Consider the following 9720-nt stretch of genomic DNA (forward strand, 5'->3'; position numbering starts at 1 on the left):
TTTCGGATGAAACAAACAATGTTTAAAAGAAAAAAAAACCCTATTGTTTGGTTCATGGTTTCCGAGATTTTATCTGGTTGACCCTTTCTGTTGGTTCAGATCTGTGGTGAAGGCAGGCATCCTGGTGTTAAGGGTTATGGTGAGACAGGGCTGCTCACTCCAGCACAGCCAGGAAGCAGAAAGAGACAGAGAGAAGGGAGCCAGGGACGTCCTGCTAATGGCACACACCTAGCCACCTGCTTCCTTACACGTAGGCTCTGCGTTCTTAAGCTTTTATGTCTCTCTAATAAATCAGGAGTCATTGGTAGATTGATTTGTGGATTAGGTCAGAGTCTCAAGTAGTACCACCATCTGGAGACAAAACTCCAACATGTAGGCTTTTTCAGGGGATGCCTCGCTGCCAAACCACAGCATATGGGGCTGAAATCTGCCTTCTGTGACTTGTGATGACTCTTCCTCTTTCATTTTCCAGGGGAAAACAATAAGTTCACTCTCCTGTCTTAAACATCTCTAATGGCTTAAAGTTTTCCCGAAATAATAAATTTTTCCTTTTTTTAATCAAAAAATTAAAACTAACAATAGTATGTGTTTCTGAGGCACAAATGAGTTGGCCTGATAACACATATACGTTGTGGAATGCTCATATCAAGAAAGTGGCATTTCTGTACTTCATATACCTTTGAAATCTACTCCTAGAGCAACTGTGAGACACACGAAGCATCTGGATAGGCTGCGGCCACCTTGCTGCACAATAGAGCTTGTAAAAGCTGTTCCTTCGTCTCTCAGATCTTGGTTTGTTTTGTTAGCCTTCTATTCAGTCTCTACACCTCCTTTACTTTTTCTGGTTTCTCTTTCTTTTAACAAAGGTTTTACTTCATTCTTTAATGGTATGACTTGAACCCATGACTTTGTGCATGGGTTCGCAAAGTTTCAATAGGCAACTGCACTATTACTAAACTAAAGCCCCCAATGCCTCCCCAAATTTTCATAGTACTGACTGCCCAACTGACCTCTCTTTAGTCATCTCCTCCTCTTCTTCCTCTTCTTCCTCATCTTCTTCCTCCTCTTCCTGTTCTTCCTCAGTATTATTGTTTTTATTATTTTAGGCATTGAGTCTCACCATATTGCCCAGACCTGGGCTCAAGCATCTTGGACTACAGGCATACCTCATAGCATTCAGCAACAACTTTCTCAATACCTATTAATAATTATGGGTGTGTTCTTCCTTGAAACCACTCCAACTCATTAGTACTTTTTTAAAGGTGAGCCCAAAAGACAACCCTACAAGCTTCAGTGCAGTCAGTCCAGGATTGTCATAGCACTTAGAGTAGTTATGAGGACATAGTCACAGAAGACCAATCCTCAGGACTGGAGCACCTGGAGGACTAGCTTTCATGAAATTAGGATGGAGAAAGGTTGGCTGAGAAATGAGATAATTTGGGAACAATAATGGGTGGGGAAATGGGAAGAGCAAACGGGAACCTGGAAAATCAAGAGATAAAATCAGGGAGATGTCACCAAAAAAGAGGTTGTGAAGAAAGGCGTGGGGCGAAGCCAAGAAGCAGAAAGAGTGCAGAAGACTTCCCAATGCACAGCGTTCCTTCAGTTAATCCAAAGCCCAAAGGTTAAGCATTCTTTGAAATTTGACAGCATCTAAAGTAGTCTAAGACTAATGTTATTTTGCATATGTGATTTCCCCCAGCCAGAAGACTCAAGTTACTAAGTTTAGCTAGCAAAGAAAAATTATGTCATTTAAATTTCATATCAATGTGCTTCTATTCCATGAGTTTCACATTAAAATGTTCAACACTTGTTCTTCTACAAAATGTATGAATAAAGTGGAACAAAAATGATAGTTACCAGTTAGATCGTTTATTCTGGCAGCCTGTGTAGCAAATTCATTGCTTTGCTTAATTGAAATAGATGAAAAATCTTACCAGCAAAAAAAAAAAAAAAAAAAAAAAAAAAAGAAAAGAAAGAAAAAGCTGACATAGAAATAAGTATGTTTTCACATCTGCATTTTCCCCTAGCCAGCTGTAGAATAAGGTACTGTGACTTTGCCTTCTTTTAGCCAATTTGAAAAAAAAACTGTAATTCTTTACCTAATACTTTCCTCCTGAAGTCTCTCTCTCTCTCTCTCTCTCTCTCTCTCTCTCTCTCTCTCTCTCTCTCTCTCTCTCTCTCTCTCCTCTATTCCAGAAATAATTTGCCAGAAAGTCCCACACTTGTCTGGAGTACATTGATAGAATTAACTTCTCTAGTAAAGGGGCATCTTGGAGACGGTAGAGTTCAATACTTGTTTATTGCTGAATAGAGAACTAGCTAGTGATTTTCTTGCAGTCACACAGCTAGCTGCTGGCCAGCTATTAATTCCTAAGGGAATGTTCTACTGCCAGTTCCTGGACTTTGGCACTGAAGTTTGGGCAAGCTGTCCTCTATGCCAAAAGACAGTTCTCTGTGTCTCTCCCAGAGCTCCAAGGCTGCCTTTCCTAACTAGTGCAGACAGAGTTATGATGAGTCCCCACATTGCCTCTACTTCTGACATGGGCACCTATCACGTGGGGAGTACTGGCTCGGAGGATGCTCTAGGAAACAACAGTATGACTATGTTAGCTTGCTTTGCAAATAGGCAAGCCTCACATCTCTAGTTAGCTAGGTAAATCTGGGCAGATTGAGACTCTCGTCTTCATTTGAGACATTGGATGATAAATATAGGTCTGGTTGTATCTACCTACTAGCAGTCTCTGGGGCATTTGGGTGTCCTGGAAGACTCTATGCAGACCAGGCAGGCCTCAAACTCACCAGATCCAGCTGCTTTTGTCTCCTCAGTTCTGGGACTAAAGGCATATCTGCTGTGTCCTGCTTGGCCATATGGAAGATATGACATAGTTTCCTGCCCCTGGAACAGAGCCAGCAGGGCGTGGGCCTCCGTGAGTGCTGACAGTTGCTGGGTTTGAGGCTTTATATATTTTACTTTATGTTCCTCCTTTAGGGGAGTGTCCTCTCAGACAAGGTCAATGACTCCATGATAATCAGAGACCGCGGGAGTCCAGGAAGTGAGGGTGTGTTTAAAGTCTCAGCAAAATGTTGAATGTTGATACCTTTGGAACAGCTCTTAAGGCTGTGGGAAGGAACTCTGGAAAATATGAGTTCAAAAATATATAATTATCAACTATGCAAAATATAAGGATGCAATATGAATTATGAAGGGCTTTGAAGACCTAGAAAAACAGGCAGCTGCACTATGAGCCAGCTTGTCAGAAAGATATAAAGGCAGGCAGATTCCTGAGTTCAAGGTCAGCCTAGAACAGAGAGAATTTAGGTCCAGGAGTGGTTGGAATGGTAATCTCAGGATGTGATTACACCTAGCTATGTTTATTTTTTGTGCTTACGAAGGCAGGCAGATCTATAAATTCATTTGCAATATTAAAAAAATGCACTTGCTGTTTTTCTAAGATCATGGAATGCTGATTCTTGGGATGGTCAAAAGGGAACCTGGAATAAATGACTGAATTGATATGTAAATAAAAGACTGGGCTTTGACCTAGTTGAGATGAGCCCGCTGAGGGCAATTGCAGTTCATTTTTTAGACTTTTTTTTTTTTCCAGCAAGAGCTGAGCTGTCTGGAGGTCTCTGGAGATCGAACATTGCTCTTTTAGAAATTTTTTTCTGACAGGATCTCTGATTTTGGTCAGAATATCTATGGAGAGCAAGCACAACTCTTTTAAATATTTTCATAGCTCTTTTAGAACTTTCTCTAACAGTATTTCAGAAATCCCAAGAATCACTTAGAGAGTTCACATGTCTCTTTTAGATTTTTTTTTTTTAGCAGCTACCCTGAGAGAGTGAACACAGCTCTTTTAGAATTTTTTTTCTAGAAAAACCAAGAATCTTTTTTATAGCAAATTTTCTGATTTTGGTCAAAAAACCCATGAGCTGCAGGGCAGTTGTGGCGCACGCCTTTAATCCCAGCTCTTGGGAAGCAGAGGCAGGCAGATTTCTTTGTTCTAGACCAGCCTGGTCTACAGAGTGAGTTCCAGGACAGCCAGGGTTATACAGAGAAAGCCTGTCTCAAAGCAAAACAAAACAAAACAAAACAAAACAAAACAAAACAAAACAAAACAAAACAAAACAAAACGAGCTATCCAGAGAGCTTTTAGAATTTTTTTATCATGAGAGAGCTATTTCTGAGCAAAGAGCTGTCTCAGGCAGACTACAGAGCCAAGGACTATCTACAGAGTTGGCTAGGGACTAGACGGCAAGGCTGTCTGCTTATACCCACGATTTGATTTTGAGTTGTTCTTTTTACTGCTCTCAAGCACTCCCCTTTTCTGAGGAACCCCCTTCTAAGCTGAGGCTGGTCTTTGGCACATAACCCAGTATGTCGGGTGACTTTGTATATTCTAAAATAACAGCAGGCTAGCACTCCAGCAGAAAGGAAGCATTCAGTCTTGCATGAAAACTGATAGTCCGTCATTACTGAAGCCCGTCTGGACAGGATACATTGAGTTGGCCTCAACTTTGAGGTTAGTGGCTACCCGAGTCCTGTTAAGGAACAAACACAGGACATTTTAGAACAAGTGCATAGACCAAGGTTGTTAATGTCACTGACTGGGACTGAAGGTTGAACACTTTAGTCTGAAATCTTAAAAAAAAAAAAAAAAAAAAAAAAAGCCAAAGGGCTGGCAAGACGGAAGAGCAGTTAAGAGAACTGCTCCTCTTCCAGGTTCAATTCCAAGCACCCACATGGCATCTCATAATTCTCTGTAACTCCAGTTCCAGGGAAGCCAACACACATGCAGGCAAAACACCAATGCACATAAAATAAAAATAAACACATAAACAATAAATAATTAAAAAATACTTTAAAGGAAAAAAAAGTTAATCCAAAACCTGAAAGTTTTGGACCATGAAACTGATACCACAAGAAGAGAAATTCCACCTGACCTGATCCGGCAGATGGCAGCAAAAATATTGTACAAAATTACTTTCAAACTGCGTGGACGAGGTATATATGTATGATAGTCAGCTTTCTGGGCCTGTGGCAAACCCAACCAAACAAACACACAACCAAACAAATAACCAAACAAACACCTGAGAGAAGCAACCTAGGGGAGGAAAGATTTATTTTGGTTCATGGTTTAGGAGTCTCAGTACCCTTTGTTTCCAAGTCTGTGGTGAGGCTGAACGCTGTGATAGAGCAAAGCTCTGTCCATGGAGGACAGAAGTAGGCCAAGATGTAGCCCAAGGGATGATGCCTTTCAATTAGGCGTTGCCTTCTCAGTCCACATCACCTGCTAAAAGCCCATCAAGTTAGAAACTCCTCCCTTCATACATCAATTCATGGACGAATTCAGAATCCTCTGCTACAAATGAGGGATTGTTGAGTGCTCAGCCCTAAACAGGGTGCCCTGGCTAGTTTTATGACAGCTCCACACAAGCTAGAGTCATCTGAGAGAAGGAAATCTCATTCGAGAAGGAAATGCCTCTTCGTAAGACCCACGAGTATGGCATTTTCTTAGTGATTGATGGGAGGGCCCAGCCCATTGTGGGTGGGGCTATCCCTGGGCTGGTGGTCCTGGGTGTTTGGTTCCAAAGAAACTCTCACGAATGGCTCTCTGTGGTGCCTATTAGCACAGCAAAGTTCATGCTGGCCTCCAAGTTCCGCAGAACCGCAGAACCGGAGGCCCTGCTCAGCTCTTCTCATCCCACCCCTGAATTTCTCCAGTTAATGGGCTTCCCTCCCCCTAGATTCTTGTTCCTTGCCATTTCAACCCTGCAAGCACTTGGTTCTCTCTTGTGTCTTCCTCTCTTGGTCCCCTTCTTGCCCCTCTCTTACGGTCTCCTTTGTCCACACTCTGCCTTCCTCTCTTGCTCCTTGGCACCCCTCTCATGGCCAAATACTTTCTATCTCTGCTCTGGACTCCTTCAGATGCCTCTGGCTGTACTCTCCCTCATATCTACAGTAAAAACCTTCTTCCCTTGGAGAAGCCCTGTCTTCACTTTACACATCAGATGCCAAAACCCTCAGTTTATATACTACATAAGAAAGCAGGCTGAGTAAGCTATGGTGAGCAAGCCAGGAAGCAGCATCCCTCCATGGCCTCTCCGTCAGCTCCTGCCTCCAGGTTTCTACCCTATTTGAGTTCCTGTCCTGGCTTCTTCCAGTGATGATCTACAGAGTAGAAGTGTAAGGCAAACAAACCCTTTCTTCCATAACTTGCTTTTTGGTCAAGGTGTTTTATTCTAGCAATAGAAACCTTAACTAAGACACAGGGCATCTCTCCAAGACTCGGGGAATGTCATAGAAGAGGGAGTGGAAAGAACATAAGAGCTGAAGGTTGGAAAGGAGTGCTGTGAAATGTACTGTGTACAGGATGTGGCTGTTGCACCGATGAACTCAGCGCACATTGGCTACCTGCACAAGACTGGGCTCGTTGACACTCCATAGTGAATAGAAATAGGTTCCACACTTTTGCTGAGAAGCTATGGGCACGTAAAGGTTGCTATGTTGGTTTGAATGAGAATGGTCCATGCAGACTCATATATTCGAATGCTTGGTACCCAGTGAGTGGAACTGTGTGGTAAGGATTAGAAGCTGTGGCCTTGTTGGAGGAAGGTTCTTCCTGGAAGCAGACTCTGAGGTTTCAAAAGCCCACGCCGTTCCCAGATAGCCCCCACCCTTCTATCTCTCTGTGTCCTTCTCTCTGTGTGTGAGTGCACCTATCTGTCTGTCTGTCTGTTTGTCCTGTCTGTCTCTTCCTCCCACTCTTGCTTGTGGACCAGAAGCAAGCTCTTAGCTACTGTTTCAGTGCTGTGCTTTTGCCAGCTTCCCACCATGAGGGCCATGGACTAACCTGCTGGAACTGTGAGCCCCAAATTAAATGCTTGCTTTCTTTTATAAATTGCTTCAATCATGGTGTATCTTTACAGCATTAGAAAAGTAACCGAGACAGTTTAGACAGTTGCTAAAAGAGAGGGAGTCATATTCCTCAGTTATGTAGCCAATGTAAGTTGTCCTTGTTCAAGTAAACAACTATTCTCTCATGCTCATTCGGGCAATATTAATTGAATATAGTGGACTATATACACATGTATGTAGATATAAAGCCGGGTGCTGGTAGTGCATGCTTTTAATCCCAACACTAGGGAGTCAGAGGCAGGTGGGTCTCTGAGTTCGAGGCTAGCCTGGTTACACATAGAGTTCCAAGACAGCCAAGGCTACACAGAGAAACCCTGTTTTGAAAACTGTCTTCCCCCACTCCCCCCAAAAAGACATGAGAGTAGGAGGGTGCTTATTGGAAGGAGAAAGAGGAAATGGATGAGAGGAGAGTTGGAGAATTATAATAAGATATATTATATACATATGAAAATGTGAAGAAATAGACAGTTTTTTAAAAAGTCAGAACCCCCATGATTCATACCTCTGCACATGGATGCACTGGAGAGCAAACCTTCATTGTGTGACTGTCTGGAACATTCCTTTTTTTTTTTTTTGAGATTCAAGGTCATTATTTGTTACTCTTAAAGACTTACTTTTGACTGGGCTCAGACTTAGAAGTAGAAGCTCTCAGCGAGGACAGCCTGCGTCTCTTGGCAATCTGTTCCTGGCGCTTTTCTTTGGCTTCCTTCATTCTCTTGGCCAAAAGTTTAGCATATTCTGCAACCTCCGCCTTGTTTTTCTTAGTGCATTGTTTCTTCAGAGCAGTAGTGGGCGTTTGTGTTGTAGGACACGAGGAGTAACAAGACGCTGAATCTTGGGTGCTGGGCTTCTTACCTTCTTTGTTTAAGGGCTTTCTGACGACATATTGGTGGACATCATCTTTGGAGAGATTAAAAAGCTTTCGGATTCTGCTAGCTCTTTTATGTCCCAACTGACGAGGCACAGTAGTATCTGTCAGTCCAGGAATATCCTTCTCTCCTTTCTTTACAATAACCAAGTTGAGAATACTCAGATTGGCATCTACAGGGCACCCACGAACAGACTTGTGCTTCCTCTCTCCAGTTCTCCTTGGTCTATAACAAGAATGCCCCTTACTCAACGGCAGGCATACCCTGCCATGGGTCAAAACGCCTTGCTTCTGGGCGGGGGGGGGGGTGGGGGCGGAACCTTGTTTATCATTCCCATGGCTGATCCGGGCCACGCCCTTCCACTCGCCACAACAACAGCTGCTTCTGTGGCCATACGCTTCTCATAGACGATCCAAAGCTTGCGTTCATCTTCTATAGACTTCAGTGAGTTCCTGACAGCCAGTAGCAGGGAAGGAGATACTCAGCTTCATCTTGACACAGCCGACCGCCTAGGAGGTGTCACAAAAAAGAGGCCCGACTTCCACTTAACCCAGGTCACATTGGGACCTTCCTTGTTTGCGCCCTAACACTACATAAAAAGCAGAGATGGGTTTGGGGTTTAGATGCGCGTCTCACGCCTGAGATAGCTCATTCTATCTTTGCACCTTTTCTAAACTATGGAAGAACTCTGAAACAATTCTAGTTGAAAGCATTTCAGCTAAGAGACACTCGGTCTGTATTTGTTACCACCGAAGTGTGCATCAGGTTTTATGGATAGAAAGGAGGGCAGACAGATTTCTCTGGTTATGGCAAAATGGTTTTATGGAGGAGGTAGCTTTTGAGTTGAGCACTGAAGGGGATAACTGCTCTGCAGAACAACGGGAGGGAGGGATACAAGAGCAGTTCATTCCTAAAGTCGGGATACCATCCTGATACAGATCATGACAGAAGATGGCTGGGCGCTAAAGAGACGACTCAGTGGCTGAGAGTACTTGTTCTTGCAGAAGATCACAGTTTGATCTCCAGCACACATGTGGTGGCACACAACTATCTGTGATTCCAGTTCCAGGTGATTGAATGTGCTCTTCGGACCTCTTCAGGCATCAGGTACACATGTAGTACACACATATATTATGTAAGTAAAACACACATAAAATAAATGCATCTATGAAAATGAAGAGGAGGAGACAACAGGGAAACTTCCAGAAGACTGACTACTTGTGGGATCCTGGAACGTATTTTTTTTCTTCAAATCCAGGAAGATTAATCATCAAACACACATTTTTGCTCTGCTTTATTCTGTGTGTGGCCTTCCTAAACTAATACAGCCATTTTTACAGATGTGACTCTGAGCAGACTTGAGTGAGCAGACACACACTGATTTCCAAGCAATAGGACAATTGTCCTATTGTGGTTGGTTTGGAAACCCTGCTCTTTGTCTTGCAAAATTCAGACTTGCAATTCAGGCTGATGTGATCACAGAGTGAGACCATAGAGATTACGTAAGCGGCTCCTTTAGTTTTATAGCCAGGCATCCCTAGACCTAGAAAGTGGCTTCTGGGTTGGTTGGTTAGTTAGTGCCAGCACATCGCCCACAGTCAGAGCAAGCACTCGAGATAGAGTTTGAGTGTTACTGTCACAGGCTTAGCTCTGACCCTCCAGAGTTTGTATGCTGAAGCCCTAAGCCCTGTCACCATGGGATCTGACCAGATTTGGAGTTATGAGGCCATTAGAGTAGGTTCTAACCTGGCCTGATGGCCACACACGAAGAGGGAAATCAGAACTGATAAGCACGGAAGGAGGTCCACGTGAAAACCAAGGGAGACCATGGTCTCCGTGTGCCAAAGAGAGATCTCAGAAGTCAATCACACCAACAAACCCTTGCTGTCTCCTCCACTGTAAGGAATCAGTTTGAGTTGTGTAAGCCAC

The 9720-nt window shown here is 43.4% G+C and overlaps 1 pseudogene; it reads right to left on the bottom strand.

Moving 5' to 3' along the window:
- Positions 1-7532: 7532 nt before the first annotated feature.
- Positions 7533-8302, bottom strand: LOC127690110 (40S ribosomal protein S6-like; annotated as a pseudogene).
- Between the last annotated feature and the right edge of the window lie 1418 nt (positions 8303-9720).

This window comes from Apodemus sylvaticus, chromosome 7, assembly GCF_947179515.1.
Source record: "Apodemus sylvaticus chromosome 7, mApoSyl1.1, whole genome shotgun sequence".
NCBI lineage: Eukaryota > Metazoa > Chordata > Mammalia > Rodentia > Muridae > Apodemus > Apodemus sylvaticus.